Source organism: Tupaia chinensis, unplaced genomic scaffold, assembly GCF_000334495.1.
Source record: "Tupaia chinensis unplaced genomic scaffold, TupChi_1.0 Scaffold000552_1, whole genome shotgun sequence".
NCBI lineage: Eukaryota > Metazoa > Chordata > Mammalia > Scandentia > Tupaiidae > Tupaia > Tupaia belangeri.
In genome coordinates, this window is record NW_006160064.1 from 96609 (window position 1) to 112037 (window position 15429).

Here is a 15429-nt window from a genome sequence, read left to right on the forward strand (position 1 = left end):
TTGGGGGTCTTATGTAAGAATTGTTTCCCTACCCCAATGTCTCCCAGAGTTTCCCCAGTGTTTTCTAGAATTAGTTTAATAGTTTGGGGTCTAAGATTTAGATCCTTGATCCACCTTGACTTGATTTTTGTCAAAGGTGAGAGGTACCCTGGCTTTTGACAGAAAGTGGAAGAATATGGAAGATTTACTGCTGAGTGAAGCAAGCCAGACTATGAAGGAGAGACACTGTATGTCCCCACTTAATATAGACCGAGTGTCCACATTCTATAACTGAAGCTGGTGGGCTAAAGGAGGTACAAACACAAGAGATGGGTGTAAATGCCTGATGTGGTGTGTGTGGAGGAATGGGGCCTGGGGAAAAACATTTGGAGGAGGGATATGGAGACAGTATTGTTTAGACAGGGAGGTAGTATTGTTATATTTTGATCAACTGGACTGGGGATAAATGTTCACATATTGAAATGATCACCTTGTAAGCTAAAAAATGTGGTTGAATGTATTAAAAAATGTTAAAAAATAAAATTAAAAATGCCATTAATAAAAAAATTGGAAGAATAATAATAATGATTGGCAATACAATAAAAAGATATTGGATGATGAAATGGGGATTTTAATGTCTCTGTATTGACTGATATGAATAGTATTCCTTCTGGAAAAATAAATGTAATACCCTGTAAAGTTATATGTGATTCAATGTATATAAACAAGATTTTGATGATAATAAATAAAATTTTAAAAATACCAACGGAGAGATTTTCATTATGGGGTAGAATTAAGTCCAATATGCTTTGGTTACAGACATGTAAGAAATTATATAAATAAAAATCTGGAGACAGATAGGAAACTGTGTAGCCAGAAAAGGTTCATGGAAATAGATATTTTAATTGTATGGCATTTGCTATTTTTTAAATTTTGTGCAATATAATTAATTATAATTTAAAACAATGTATTTAAAAATAACTTGGAAAAAATAGGCCAACATTCAAGGTTTTACAGTTCTGTCAATTAGGAGCCAAAATATGAAAAGGGGTTGTGTATGATCTTAACCGCAACCAGTGAGAGTGGAATGAATGCCACTGAAAGAAAGACTTGTAGGTAGAACTACAGGATACAGTAACCAATGACCTCCAGAAAGAAAATCTCTGGCCACAATGTCATAAAAATATTCCCAGAGTCCCAGGGAACAACCCTTCTGGAAGCTAATGTCAGACTGCAAAACCCAGAAGCTTCTGGGAGCAAGATGCCCAGGCATAGCCAAAACCAGACTACCCACAAGGCACTGGGATGGATGAATTCTGGTTAGCAATTCAGAACAAACACAGAGAACCTAAAAAGCATACACACTACGAGAAACCTAGAAGACACTCACCACAGCTTCCAGGAAGAAGAAATTTGGCCAGAAATGCCATACTGCACCAATGAGAAGCCTCTGAGAAAAAGGATTCTGTGTGAATAATAATATAGAACTCTTAGAGAGGCTAGCATGATGGTTTCTGAGAAGAAACAGTAAATGTCACTGCCATGATGCTTCTGAAAGCAAGACTTCTGACTAAAAGCAAAGACAATACTTATCAAATGCTTCTGGAAGGAAAAATTCTGATAAAAATAATATAGCACTGTGGTGGTGGTGGTGGTGGTGATGAGGGTTTTCCAGGACAAAGTAAGCTAATGGGACATGTTTAGAATTTAAGCATGCATGTGCAACCTGTGGTAACCTCATAATCCTTAGCAATTTAGCAACTTAGCAACTCTTAGTGACCTTGCTGTCCTGATAGTAACCTAGCAACACTGTAATTTTATGTATGCATGTGTATCTAAAGCCCAGTAGCCCATTGCATACATGCATAATTGTATTGCAGTCTATTACCCAATGAAAAGTATGAAAAAGTATGTATAACCATATATGAACAAGTAAAAGTGAGAGCCTCAAGAAATTCAGCCTCAATCTTTGGATTTGAATCTGCTGAACTGGTGCTAGCACAGGAGTAAATTGTTGTTTTCTTATAAAAAGCAATGGTTATTGTCCTTTCTCTCTCTTTCTCTCTCTCTCTCTCTCTCTCTCTCTCTCTCTAACATCCTGCATCATTTCTGGTGCATTGGTCAGGAAATTTCAGAGATGGTGTGTTTACACCTCGATTGTAACCAGGGTACATTCGCCAGAAAGTCAGGAGAGGTGACCTCACATGGCATAAAAACACCAGTTGTTCCATAGGGGAGAAACCTTCCAGGTGATCCAGGGTGTTGCTTTTGGAAGCACAATGGAACACAGTGAGGCTCAGGAACTGGTTCAGGGAGCACTGCCTACAGGATTGGTAAGTGTCTGACTTCATTTGGCACTAAACCTGCCCCCAACATGGCATATGGAGGAAACTGATCACTTTCCCAAGGACTGGCCTTGGTACTTCCATAAGGAATTGGGAGGAAACTGCTAAGCTCTCAAGGCGCTGGGCAATGGGCCAGAGACATTGTGAAACTGCAAACGAAACTTTACCTCTTCCCTCTTCTCTTTTTTTGTGTGAATGTCATTATGGGAGAGCTTACTCTCTTAGAGTGAAAAAAAAAAAAAAAAACAGGCACAAGTATTCAGGAGATCATGGTATAATGAAGGCTCCCAGAAGACGCCAAGCATCCTATGAAATAAGTTGGGCTTCATTTAGGGTAATCTGGCCCTCTGAGATGCCACAAGATGAAGAACTAGATAGCAGACTATTGAAAATCATCACGGGTGGGGAGATCAAGGCCACACTTCCCACTAATTACTGCCACCAACAAGCCAACAGAGGCTATAGCCTAAGTCAGACCCCTAAGACAACGTCTCCCTCTAAGTTATCTGAGACACACCTGACCAGAACCACTCTGGAGCCTCCAACTTTAACCCCTTATACTCTAGCCTGGAAGCACTAGAAGAGCCCTGCTGCTGATAAAATTCAAATGGGAGAAAGAATAAACCTCCATTATGGAGAGGAACACAACAAAATGCCTTAAGAAATTCTTCTGATTTAATTTATCAAAAGAGTGCTCATGCAAATTAATTCAAATGCTTTTCAAGTTCACATGACTTAAGTAAACAAGTTGGCTTCAAATAATAAAATAGTTTAATACGTGAATATCTCCACAGTTTCTAACATATGCTTTGTTTAGGGCTTATTAATCAGGCAGCAACATATTTGTCTTATTATGGTTGATTTAATAAAACAGGTGGTATTTGTAGGTTATGTGTTATATATTACATGATGAATATGTGACCAAAAGGAAAAATGAATTCATGACTAACCTTCCAAAATACCTTGTTTCTCACAGCACATCAGGATATAATGGTGAAAGAAAAATTCTAAATGTTGTGAGATAAGACTAATTTTCCTAAACTTTGATTTTTTTTTGTTCTCTTATGGTTCAGTTACATGGCTAGTGACTGAAAACTATGAAAAGTAAATCTTAAAACTTTCAAAATCATATCTTGCTGTTGTAATCTGGCATGTATTGTCTTTAGTTTTGGAACTGACAGACACTGAGTTAATTCTTTTTCTTTTTTCAAATTTTAAAGGATTACTGGGACCAGCAGTTAGCATAATTGCTATGTCGCTGGACTCCCATGTAGTCGACCATGGTTTGAGTCCCGAACCTGGCAGCTTAAAGTCACTCCGGGCGCATGTGTGTGCATCCCCAAGATCCCGAGAGGAGAACAGAGAAGGGATTGTAGCATGGCCATCCCCCCTGGGGGGTGATTTCTCGCTTTCTATCTCTCTGTCTCTCTCTGTCTTAAATGGTAAATGTTAGCTCCAATATTGTATCCTTGGGGCCCACATGCAAAAACTAAGTAATGTAAAAAATGTTCTATAGTGCAATCAACAGGCATCAGAGCAATTGTTGATAAAACAAGAGAAATCCTTGAGGAGCCATTGAGCAACATTTGTTTTTTATTTTTTTAAATTTTAGTTCAAGTTCCTTTACACATTCAATCACATTATTTAGCTCATAAAGTGAATATTCCAACATGTGTGCATTTCTCACCAGTCCAATTGATAATACTGTAAAGTTATCTTCAACAGATAATACTCCATTTCATTGTCCCATTAATGCTATGCCTCTCTATTTTTCTCATCAATGTCCTTCCTAAGACTCCATTTCTTTACCCACCGACTTCCCATCCTGTACTTGGTATTCACAACTATTTACTGTGTTTCTATATCCTTTAGTCATTCAGTTCTGTCATAGAGCACAGACACTCAGTATATATTATGTGGAGACATACAATGCCACTCCTTTATAGCCTGGCTTGCTTCACTCAGCAATAAGTCTCCCATATTTTTTCACTTTCGTAAAAAAACAGGGTCTTGTTGTTTTTTATGGCTGAGTAGTATTCCATATAGTATATGTGCCACAGTTTTTCAATCTATTCATCTGTCTGTTTGGGTTGGTTCTATGTCTAAGCAATTGTGAACAATACTGCAATAAACATCTATGTGCAAGTGCTTTTCTGATTAAGAATTATTCTGTCCTTTGGGTAGATACCAAAGAGTGGGATTGCTGTATTATATGGAAGTTTATTTGTAGCTTTTTGAGGAATCTCTAAATTGTTCTCCACAGTGGCTGGACCAATTTACATTTCCACCAGCAATGTAAGAGAGTTCCCCTTTCATCACACCCCGGCCAGCACTTATCATTTTCTTTTCTTTTCCTTTCTTTTCTTTCCTTTTCTTTTTTTTCTTTTCTTTCATTTATTTTTGGAGAGATTTTTGCTATAGGGCTCATGCGCTCGACAGACAGACAGAGAGAGACAGAGAGATAGAAAGTGAGAAATCACCCCCCAGGGGGGATGGCCATGCCACAATCCCTTCTCCTCCATTCTCCTCTTGGGATCTTGGGCACGCATGTACACGCACCAGGCATGAGTTTAAGCCACCGGGTCCGGGACTCGAACCGTGGTCGACTATGTGGGAGTCCAGCAACATAGCCATTATGCTAACTGCTGGTCCTATCATTTTTGTTTTAAATCTTAGTCATTCTGACTGTGGTTAAGTGACATCTCATTGTGATTTTGATCTGTATCTTTTTTATGATGAGGGATGTTGATCAGTTTTCATATGCCTTTTGGCTGTTCCTATGTCTTCTTTAGAGAGTTTTTTTTTTAACTCATTCTCACATATTTTAATTGGGTTGATTATCTTTATTTGGAAAGGCCACTTGTGTTCCCTGTATATTCTAATTATCAGTCCTTTCTCTGAAGCATAGTTTACAAAAATATTTTCCTATTCTTAGGGCTTTTGATTCACACTAATTACTGTATCTTTTGCCATGCAGAAACTTCTTAGTCTGATGTAATCCTACTTGTCTATTGTTGAGATGATTGTACTTTGAGAGTTTTTGTGGAGAGGTTTTTTTTTTTTTTCGCTAGAGGGAACATGCCTTCTCACGACAGAGAGACAGAAAGCGAGAAATCACCCCCCGGGGGGGATGGTCATGCCACAATCCCTTCTCCTCCATTCTCCTCTCAGGATCTTGGGCACACATGCACACATCCCTGGTGTGGTACTTTGAGAGTTTTAAGAAGGGTTTGTCTACCCCAATGTCTTCCAGAGAATCCCCAGTGTTTTCCTGCAGTAGTTTTATAGTATGAGGTCTTAGATTTAGATCTTTGAATCACTTCGAGTTGAGTTTTGTCAATGGTGAGAGGTAAAGGTTTATACTAATTTTTCTGCAGTTGGATATCCAGTTTTTCCAGCACCATTTGCTAAAGAGGTTTTCTTTGTCCAACTGGATTGATGGATACCCGTTGTCAAAAATCAGTCAGCTGTATGCTTGGGAGTTTATTTTTGGAATCTATTCCATTCCATTGTTCCACCTGTCTGTTTCTGTGCCAATACCATGCTGTTTTGATTATCACAGCTTTATAGTATATTTTCAGTCAGAAAGTGAGATACTGCCCACTTTACTCTTCTTGTGCAGGGTTGCTTTGGCAATACGAGGTATTTTATGATTCCAGACAAATTTTATGAATGTGTTTTCTGGGTCTGTGAAGAATGTCTGTGGTACTTTGATTGGTATTATGTCAAATAAGTAGATTAATTTGTGTAAAATTGCTATTTGGATTATTGTCAGCATCTGAACAGGGACTGGTGCTACTATGGAAGAAGCAGAAAGAATGAGACAAAGGGATAGAGTAGAAATGGATACAGGCAGCTTAGCCTAGGTAACCCAAGCCACTTGTGCCACAGCTGAGCCACTGCTTGAGCTGCTGTTTGAGCCACTTGAGTCACCCAAACAAACTGGACCTCTTTATTTATAGTACAAAGAGACGTTACACATGTATGTTTCATGACACTTTATAGATTGGTTGCCAGGTTACAGACAATAAGAAGCAGTTGACAAATTTATAAGGGTTTAGTCATACTGGGCCAGGTGTATTCCTTGGTGATAATCCTATTAAGAGAAAGTCTCATCTTCATTTTTAATGCAGAGAAACCTAGCTTTAAGTGTGGGGCAGAAGCTAAAGAACTTCTCCAAAAGGGGTGCACCACCACACCTAGAGAGGGCTAAAGAACCTTTTAGATGCAGAGCAGGGATTGGACTTTGCTAATTGAGGTCAAGATGTCTCTTGAAGTCCATCAGATGTGTCTGTTGGCACGCCCCTAGCAATGTCCACCCTTGCTCTGTCTGCAGCAAAGGTCAAGGAAAAGACGTTACAAGGTTCTGCCAAACCCCAGAAGGACAGGAGGTGTTTGCTCAGAGCATGTCCCCACACCTCAGGTTCTCTCTCTAAACGTGTCCCCACAGATTATATGAATTCTTCTAATCCAGGAACTTGGGATGTCCTTCCATTGTTCTGTGTCATTTTCCATTTATTTATTTTTTTAAATTCTAATAGTTTTCCTTGTGGAGGTCTTTAACTTCTTTGGTTAGATCTATCCCTAGGTATTTTACACTTTTTGTGGTTGTGGTAAATGGTATTATTTTCTTCAGTTCTATTTCAATCTGCCTGTTGTTCATATATAGAAATGCTATAGATTTCTGTATGTTGATTTTGTAACCTGCAACTTTACTGTATTTATTTATAACTTCCAGGAATTTTTTCAGAGATACCATTGGGTCTTTTATGTATACAGTGATGTCATCTTCAAATAGAGATAATTTCAACTCTTCTTTTTATATTAGAATATCTTTTATTTTGGGGACCAGCAGTCAGCATAATGGCTATGTTGCTGGACTCCAATGTAGTCAACTGCAGTTCGAGTCCTGGACTCAGTCACTCAAACTCATGCTGGGTACATGTGCATGTATGCCCAAGATTCCAATAGGAGAATGGAGGAAAAGGGATTGTGGCATGGCCATCCCCCCAGGGGATGATTTCTTACTTTCTATATCTATGTCTTTCTCTGTATTTCTGGCTAGCGCATGTGCCCTATAGCAAAAACCTCTCAAAAAAAATAAATAAAAAAGAAAGAAAAGAAAATATAACCTTTTCTTTTTTGATTGCATTGGCAAGGATTTACAGTACTATATTAATATCAAGTGGATAAAGTTGGAATCCATGTATGTACTAGGTTTTAGTGGAGAATCTTTTGGATTTTCTCCATTCAGCTTTCAAGGCTACATTGAGTCAACATTTCTTTATCTCTCAACTCTCTTGCATAGTCCAGATATAAAAGTAGCTGAGGTGGTCCCCTGGATTCATCACAGAAGAGTGAAGCTAGTTTTTTTGAGACTAGGAATGCACTTCTGATCCAAAAACACCTTGTAAGCTGATTATCTAGAGAAAGCAAGCCACAACCCCAGAGACCTGAGAGGACTACAGACCTGCTTTATACACTCCATAAGGTGACTAATCTATGCAAAGCAGAAGCTTGAGGCATTAGCTGTTTAGCAAAATATACCTGTAACCTACTTTTATCTCGTCCTTATAATAGTTTTATTGTTATAATGCACACACTGTCATCTTTTGTCATTGTTCATTGTTGCAAACCTAGCCTTTATCCTTGCCATAGGACTAACTGAAGCTGCCCCAGCTTCAGATAACTGGGGTTATCATGAGAGAGTTCTACTAATGTTTGCTTTTCTTCTGTGGGTAGTATGTTTTGTTGTAATTTGGTGCTTCTAATGTGGGCTTTCTTTTTAGATACAGGTGCTCTCTTCTGTGAACTATGCATTTATACCACCTGACAGGGCCAAGGCATCACTAAGTCCTTACTTTACTATATCTTTTATTTACTTTACTGTATCTTTTATTTCTATTGTCAGGAATACATCTCAGGAACAAATGAGCATAATGGGACAATCTATAGTTATAATCCTATGCATGTCATAAACTGTAAAATTCTCTTATGGGAATGAGAATACAGGCTCAATGATAAACACATATGTAAAAAGGCCTCACCTTCCGTTATAAACACAGCCACACATTCCATTATAATGTTATGAAAATACAGATCTCCCAAAACTAGAAAGATACTCCTTGGTCCTAATAGGGTCTCTGAGCATCAAAGGGGGAAATGCAGAAAGGGGGCCTTCCAGAACCCAGGGAGATAATGGGGCATGCTTAGAATTTAAGTATGCATGTGCAGCCTGTGGTGACTTCATAGCCCTGTCCCCATAACAATTGGCAACACTTAGTGACCTTGTAGCTCTGATAGCAACCTAGTAACTCTGTAACTTCATGTATGCCAGTGTATCTAATGACCAGTACATATCTGCATAATTCTGCAGCAGCCTTACCCAGCCAAAAATATGTAAAAGTATGTTTAATCATATATGGGAGACAGAGAAAATAAAACAAAGGAAGAACCTCAAGAAATTTGGGGCTCATTGTTGTTTCATCTTTTTTATTGTCATTTTTCAATTCCTTTACAAAGTTTTTTTTTTGTAGTTTTCTCAAATATCCCTAATCAACAAAGCAATACCGTGCAAAGAGAATGGAGCACGAGTCATCTTAAAGCCTGACTCCAAAATACCTGACCAAGTTGTAGTAACAAAACAGTATAATATTGGCACAAAAACATGAATGCAGACCAAAAGAACAAAGTAGGGGCTCCAGAAACCCCCAACATGGAGCCAACTCATTTTTTTTGGAGACGTTTTCGCTATAGGGTGCATGTGCTTGCCAGACAGACAGAGAGAGACATAGAGACAGAAAGTGATAAATCACCCCCCAGGGGGGATGGTCACGCCACAATCCCTTCTCCTCCATTCTCCTCTCAGGATCTTGAGCACGCACGCACACGTGCCCGAAGTGAGTTGTTTTTTTTTTTTTTGATATGCTGTTAATTTTAATAAAATAGATAATTTCATATTACACAGAGAGCAAATCATCCACTCATTATTGATAAAATTTTAGAAATATTTTTTATAAAAAGTTTAGTATTTGGGAATGAATCCATTATAACATGATTTCTTCGGTTACAGCATACAGCATTCCCATCTCACCCTCATTATTAATTTCGAGAAATTTAAAAAATACAGAAAAGTACAAGAAAAAAGACAAGATATCCATATACCACAATCCTAAATTAACCAGTATCTTCATATATTTACTTGCAGTCTCTCTCTTTTTTAAAAATGACAAATGGATGTTTATATAAAATGCTGAAGTCCCCTTTAACCAACCCCCATCCCACCTCCCACTCATTCCCTTTCTCTTCTCCATTCTTCACAGGCCACCACTATCAAGAGTCTGGTCTGTATCCTTCCAAACCATTTTTAAAATATTTATATACATATATGCATCCATTTCCAGTATAAAGTACTGAATTTTGTGAGGCAAGTTTTAATTCAAATTTACAGAGTCATTGTACTGTATGCATCATTCGGCAGCTTGTTTTTTTCACCTCCACATGATTTTTGAGCTCTTTTTGTTAATAACGTGGATCTCTTTTGTTACATTTTACAGATATACATTATTCCATCCTAAGAATTTGCCACTTTTTTCCTTATGGGCATTTGTTTCCAATTTTCATCTAGTATAAAAGAGCCATAGTAAGTATTCTGGCACATATTTCCAGAGCATACATTACACACAGGTAGGATTAAAAAATTTGTTTTTGGGGGATGGTGTTGCTGTGTTGCCCAGGCTGGCCCTGAACTTGCAATCCTCTCACCCTAGCCTCCCAAGCAGCTGCAACTACAGGCACTACAGGCATGCACTATCACGCCCAGCTAGAATTACTTAGAATTTTAAAGTTTGTTATAAGGAATGTTCCCCTATTCCCAAGGTAATAGCAATTTTAGTATACAGCTTGTTCATATTTCTGTTTTTTTAAATTATTTTATTTAATTTTACATATTCATTCATTTTTTAATTTGACCATAGAGAGATGAGAGAGAGAGAGAGAGCGAGAGAGAGAGAGCGAGCACACGTGCACACAAGCCACCAAGTCCAAGACTTGAACCATAGTTAGCCACGTGGCAGTGAGCAGCGCCTTAATCACCATGCCACCTGCTGGTCCCCATATTTCTGTTTTTAATCACCATGAATTTTACTTTTGTTACAGTCCATGTTGATTTTCCCCCTCCTTGGAGAAAATTATCTCCAACTAATTTTTAAAGCAGTCCCATTATCTCATCTTCTGATGCTGATTCTTTTATATTCCAAATTCTAATAAATGCATAGATCTTTCTGGAATCTCTTCTGATCTGCTAAATCAACACAAAAGTTTTTATTACTTGTAGATAATCATATCATCTATTTTTGTCTCTTCAGTCCCAATACTTAAAACTTACTTATTTCAGTACACTGGTGAAAATTTCTAATTCTATGCTGGTAGCAAGAATAGGCATGTCTTCTATTCCCAATTTTAGTGGAAATACGGCTATAGTTTCAGCATTATCTTTGTTGTTTGCTATATTTTTCTTTTCTTTTTTATTTTTGGTCGGCCATAGGTTTTTTTATCATGTGAATTTTCTTTTCAGTATGAGCTTTCTGATGTTCCATTCAGTTTTTAACACTTGCTAAAGTTCACCTCATTCATGGTGTTTTGCTTCAGAATGATTATTTCTCATGTGCTACAGAGTGTAAATTCCTGATGAAAGCTTTCACATTTTCAAGCTATTCACAGGGCTTTTAATGAGTATGAATTTTCTGGTGTCTAATGTGGTGTGACTTCTGGCTGAAAGCTTTGCCACATTCACTACACTGATAAGGCTTCTGACCTGTGTGTATTCTCAAATGCAGAGCAAGGGTTGAGAACTGAAAAAAAGCTTTCCCACATTCATTGCAACCATAGGGTTTCTCACCTGTATGACTTCTCACATGCACAGTAAGGGATGAACTCTAAGAGAAGGCTTTTCCACAAACATTGCATTCATAAGGTTTATCACCTGAATGAATTCTCACATGTACAATGAGTGATGTTCTTTGAGAGAAGGCTTTTCCACATTCATTACATTCATAGGGTTTCTCTCCAGTGTGAATGTTTTGATGTTTTATGAGGTATTTCTTCTGGCCAAAAGCTGTTCCACACTCACTACATTTAAAGGGTTTCTCTCCAATATAAATTTTCTCATGCTCGGTAAAATTTGATTTTCCACTAAAGGTTTTCCCACACTCTTTACATACAAAGGGCTTCTCTCCAGTATGAGTTCTCTGGTGTCTGATGAGGTTTGACTTTTGAATGAAAGCTTTTCCACAATCTTTACACTCAAAGAGTTTCTCTCCAGTGTGAATCTTCTGATGGGTAAGGAGGTTTTCCTTCTGGCTGAAGGACTTTCCACATTCATTACATTCAAACAGCTTCTCTCCAGTATGGGTGTTCTAATGTTTAATGACATACTGCTTTTGGCTAAAGGCTTTTCCACATTCATTACATTCAAAAGGTTTCTCTCTATTATGAAAATGCTCATGCTCAGTGAGATTTGATTTGTGGCTGAAGATTTTCCCACATACCTTACAGGCAAAGGGGTTTTCCCCACTATAAGCTCTCTGCTTACTTAGGTGTGACATCTGAATGGAAGTTTTCTCACATTTACAAGGTTTCTCTCCAGTATGAACTTTTGATGAATGAGGAATTACTTTTGGCTGAAGATATTTCCACATTTCTTACATTTATAAGACTTCTCTGTGTATGACCTCTCAAGTCTTGTCGCCTCTCTATCTGCTCATCATCTTCTTAGGCTTCTTCTAGACAGACTTCCTTTCTACTTCTTTCTCCACCATCCAGTTTGTCTTGCTTCAACAAATGATCACATATATTTTGGTCCCTTTATAACCTGCTATTAGGGAAATGACACAGCACTACAGTGTTAATGCTGGAGCCAAAGTACCATCCTAGGACGCAGACTACTCCCCAGGGCTTCTGAAATTTCAGATGGATGAGTAAGATTAAGTTTCCAAGGATGCAGGAGGAAGTGGCGCCACTAGTCAATTTCACCAAAGCAATCTACTTTAGAAACTCCTCTGTTACCAGTAACGCCGCTTTTCTGGCCTCGGACTACATTTCCCATGAGGCTTTGCTAGTTGACTCTCGGTGTTTCTTGATCTCCCCCTAGCGAACGTGACTGCCTCCTCCTGTGATTATGAGGTTCTTCCTCAGAGTTAGATGAGTTCAAGCTGCCGAGAAGTTTGAAGTGGGAACTCCTTTGAAGCCTGCGGAGCGCACAGTCAACGCGGGCCAAGCCCTCACTCAACCAGGAGAAGACACCATCTTTGCCATGGCTCCCCAGTGTGAGTTTTAAGCCACCAGGTCCAGGACGCCAATGGCGGTCGACCACGTGGGAGTCCAGTGACATAGCCATTACACTAACTGCTAGGTCCCCAGCCAACTCATTTTTGACAAAGGATATAAGACAACGAAGTGGAGAAATGTAAATCCCTTCAGTAATTGGTTCTGGGAAAATTAGGTATACACCTGAAGAAAGATAAAATTGGATCTCTATATCTCTCATCACAATTAACAAAATTCAACTTAAAATGAGTTGATCAAAGATCTAAACATAAAATCTCGAACTATAAAACTACCCGTGGAAAACACAGGAGAAGCTCTTGGAGACATTTGAGTAGGCAAAGGCTTCTTAAATAAGACCCCAAAATCACATACAATAAACCAAAAAATAGATTAGTGGAATTAAAGCAGGTTTTAATAGTTCTGCATTGTAAAAGATAAAAACAATAATTAAAGAGAAAACTGTCAAAATGAGAGAATATATTTGAAATTCTTTCAGATAAGAAACTGTTAACCAAAATATACAGGAAATTCAAGCAGCTTATCCACAACAAATATTCAATCCAATTAAAAGATGAGCAAATGAGCTGAACAGAAAACTCTCCAAGAAATACACACAAACATTCAAAATCATAGGAAAAAATGTTCAATATCTCTTGGTCTAATTAAATTTTTTGGAGAGGTTTTTGCTATAGGGCACGTGCACTAGCCAGAAAGACAGAGAGAGACAGAAAGTGATAAATCACCCCCCAGGAGGATGGCCACACTGCAATCCCTTCTCCTCTATTCTCCTCTCGGGATCTTGGGCATGCACACACACGTGCCCGGCGTGAGTTTAAGCCAAGGGGTCCGGGATTTGAACCACGGTCGACTGGGAGTCCAGCAACATAGCCATTACACTAACTGCTGGCCCCAACATCTCTTACCTTAAGAGAGATGCAAATCAAAACCACAATTAGATACTATTTTTAACCCCAGCTAAAATGGCTAAGAAAAAAAAATAGAATGATATCTACTGGTGCAGCTTTGGTGAAAAGGGAAACCTCCTACACTGTTGGTAGGAATATAAATTAATACAGCAACTGTGGAGAATAATATGGCGGATCCTCAATGACTGACAAATAGAAATGCCATATGATCCAGCAATTCCACTCCTGGGTATCTACCTAAAGGACAAGAGAACATTCAGTTGTAAAAGTGCCTGCATATCTATGTTTATTGTGGCATTTTTCACAACTGCCAAGACATGGAAGCCACCCAGATGTCCACAAACTGATGAATGGATTGAAAAAAATGTGGCACATATACTCTATGAAATATTACTCAGCCATAAAAATCAAGATCCTGGCTTTTGATATAAATACAGAAGAAAAATAAGGAGGCAAAGAATTAATGTGACAAAGAAATGTGGTATTATCTGTTGAAGATATTTTGTAGTTTTATCATCTGGACTAGGGAGAAATGTTCACATGTTGAAATATTCACTTTGTAAGCTAAATAATATGATTGAATGTATAAAAGAAAATGAAACAAAAATGTTATCTAAAAAATAAATAAAAATTTAAAAAGAAAATGGATGATTTACTGCTGGATGAAACAATTCAGGCTATGAAAGGAAGATATTGCATGTCACCATTTAATATATACTGATTGTCAGCACTCTAATTAATTACGTTTTTTATATTTTACATTTAATCATTGTGTATTATTACAACATACCAAATGAATTTTACCGACATGAACACAATGCATAGTCAGTAAAAAATATTATCATATACATTATAATAAACCAATTTCTTTCCATTTTGGGTATCTTAAATATTATGCTTCTTTCTTTTTCATTGATTACCTCCCTCTCACTTCTCCCATTTTCAACCCTTCTCTGGTACTGTATCCAGTACCATTTAAGCTTCCTTTCAGTGTTTAGATTGCCTTGTTTATGTAAAGTGAGCCAGATTATCACTTCATTTAATATACTGGACATGTTGCCTTACACATAAAACATTTTTTAGTGTATTTCTTTATGAGAAAGACAGAAAGGAAGATAGTGAGAGCAAGAAGAATAATAAGAAGAAACAGACAGAGATAGTACCTTCAACATAGTCTTCACTTTTCAAGCTATCTAGCTGACTAGGATCATGGTATTCAAGTACACACCCATGAAGTGAATCTAGGACCTTCCCACATGGAGTCAATATTGCTGAGAGTAGCATTACTGCTGTGCCAGCACAACTGGCAAAAAAAAATGCATCAAACTGAATTCTTACTAATAATCACCATTTATTAAGCAATAAATGCCAAGTACTCTTCTGAGAGTTTGTTATTTAATCTGTGTGTAATGGCTAACTGTATGTGTCAAATTGGCTAGTCCACAGTACCCAGATATTTGTCCTATATTATTCTAAATGTTTCTGTGAAAGCATTTTTAAAAATGAGATTAATATTTAAATCAGCTTCATCTGCAGCCTCCTGCCTAGTCAGGGATTCTTAGGCAGGGCTGAACTTCAGAACCAGCATCAGCACCAGCCCTAGCTGCCAACTTCATATTCCACCACTCTTCTCTCATCCAGAAAGGTCAGGGCAATTGCAGGCCTCCCCAACAGAGCCCATCTCAATCTGCAGCTTCCTGCCCAGTCAGAAAACTTGAGGATGTGCTGAATATCAGCCACAGTCAAAGGTTCCAATCTCAGAAAACACCCCTATTCTCTCAGCCAGAAAGGTAAGATGTTCTTTACTTCTTTCCTTTGCTAATTCTTTACTTCTCTTCCCTTATAAGTCAGGG

General features: G+C 38.0%; 1 pseudogene; it reads right to left on the reverse strand.

Moving 5' to 3' along the window:
• Positions 1-10884: 10884 nt before the first annotated feature.
• LOC102502157 (zinc finger protein OZF-like) lies at positions 10885-11957 on the reverse strand (annotated as a pseudogene).
• Between the last annotated feature and the right edge of the window lie 3472 nt (positions 11958-15429).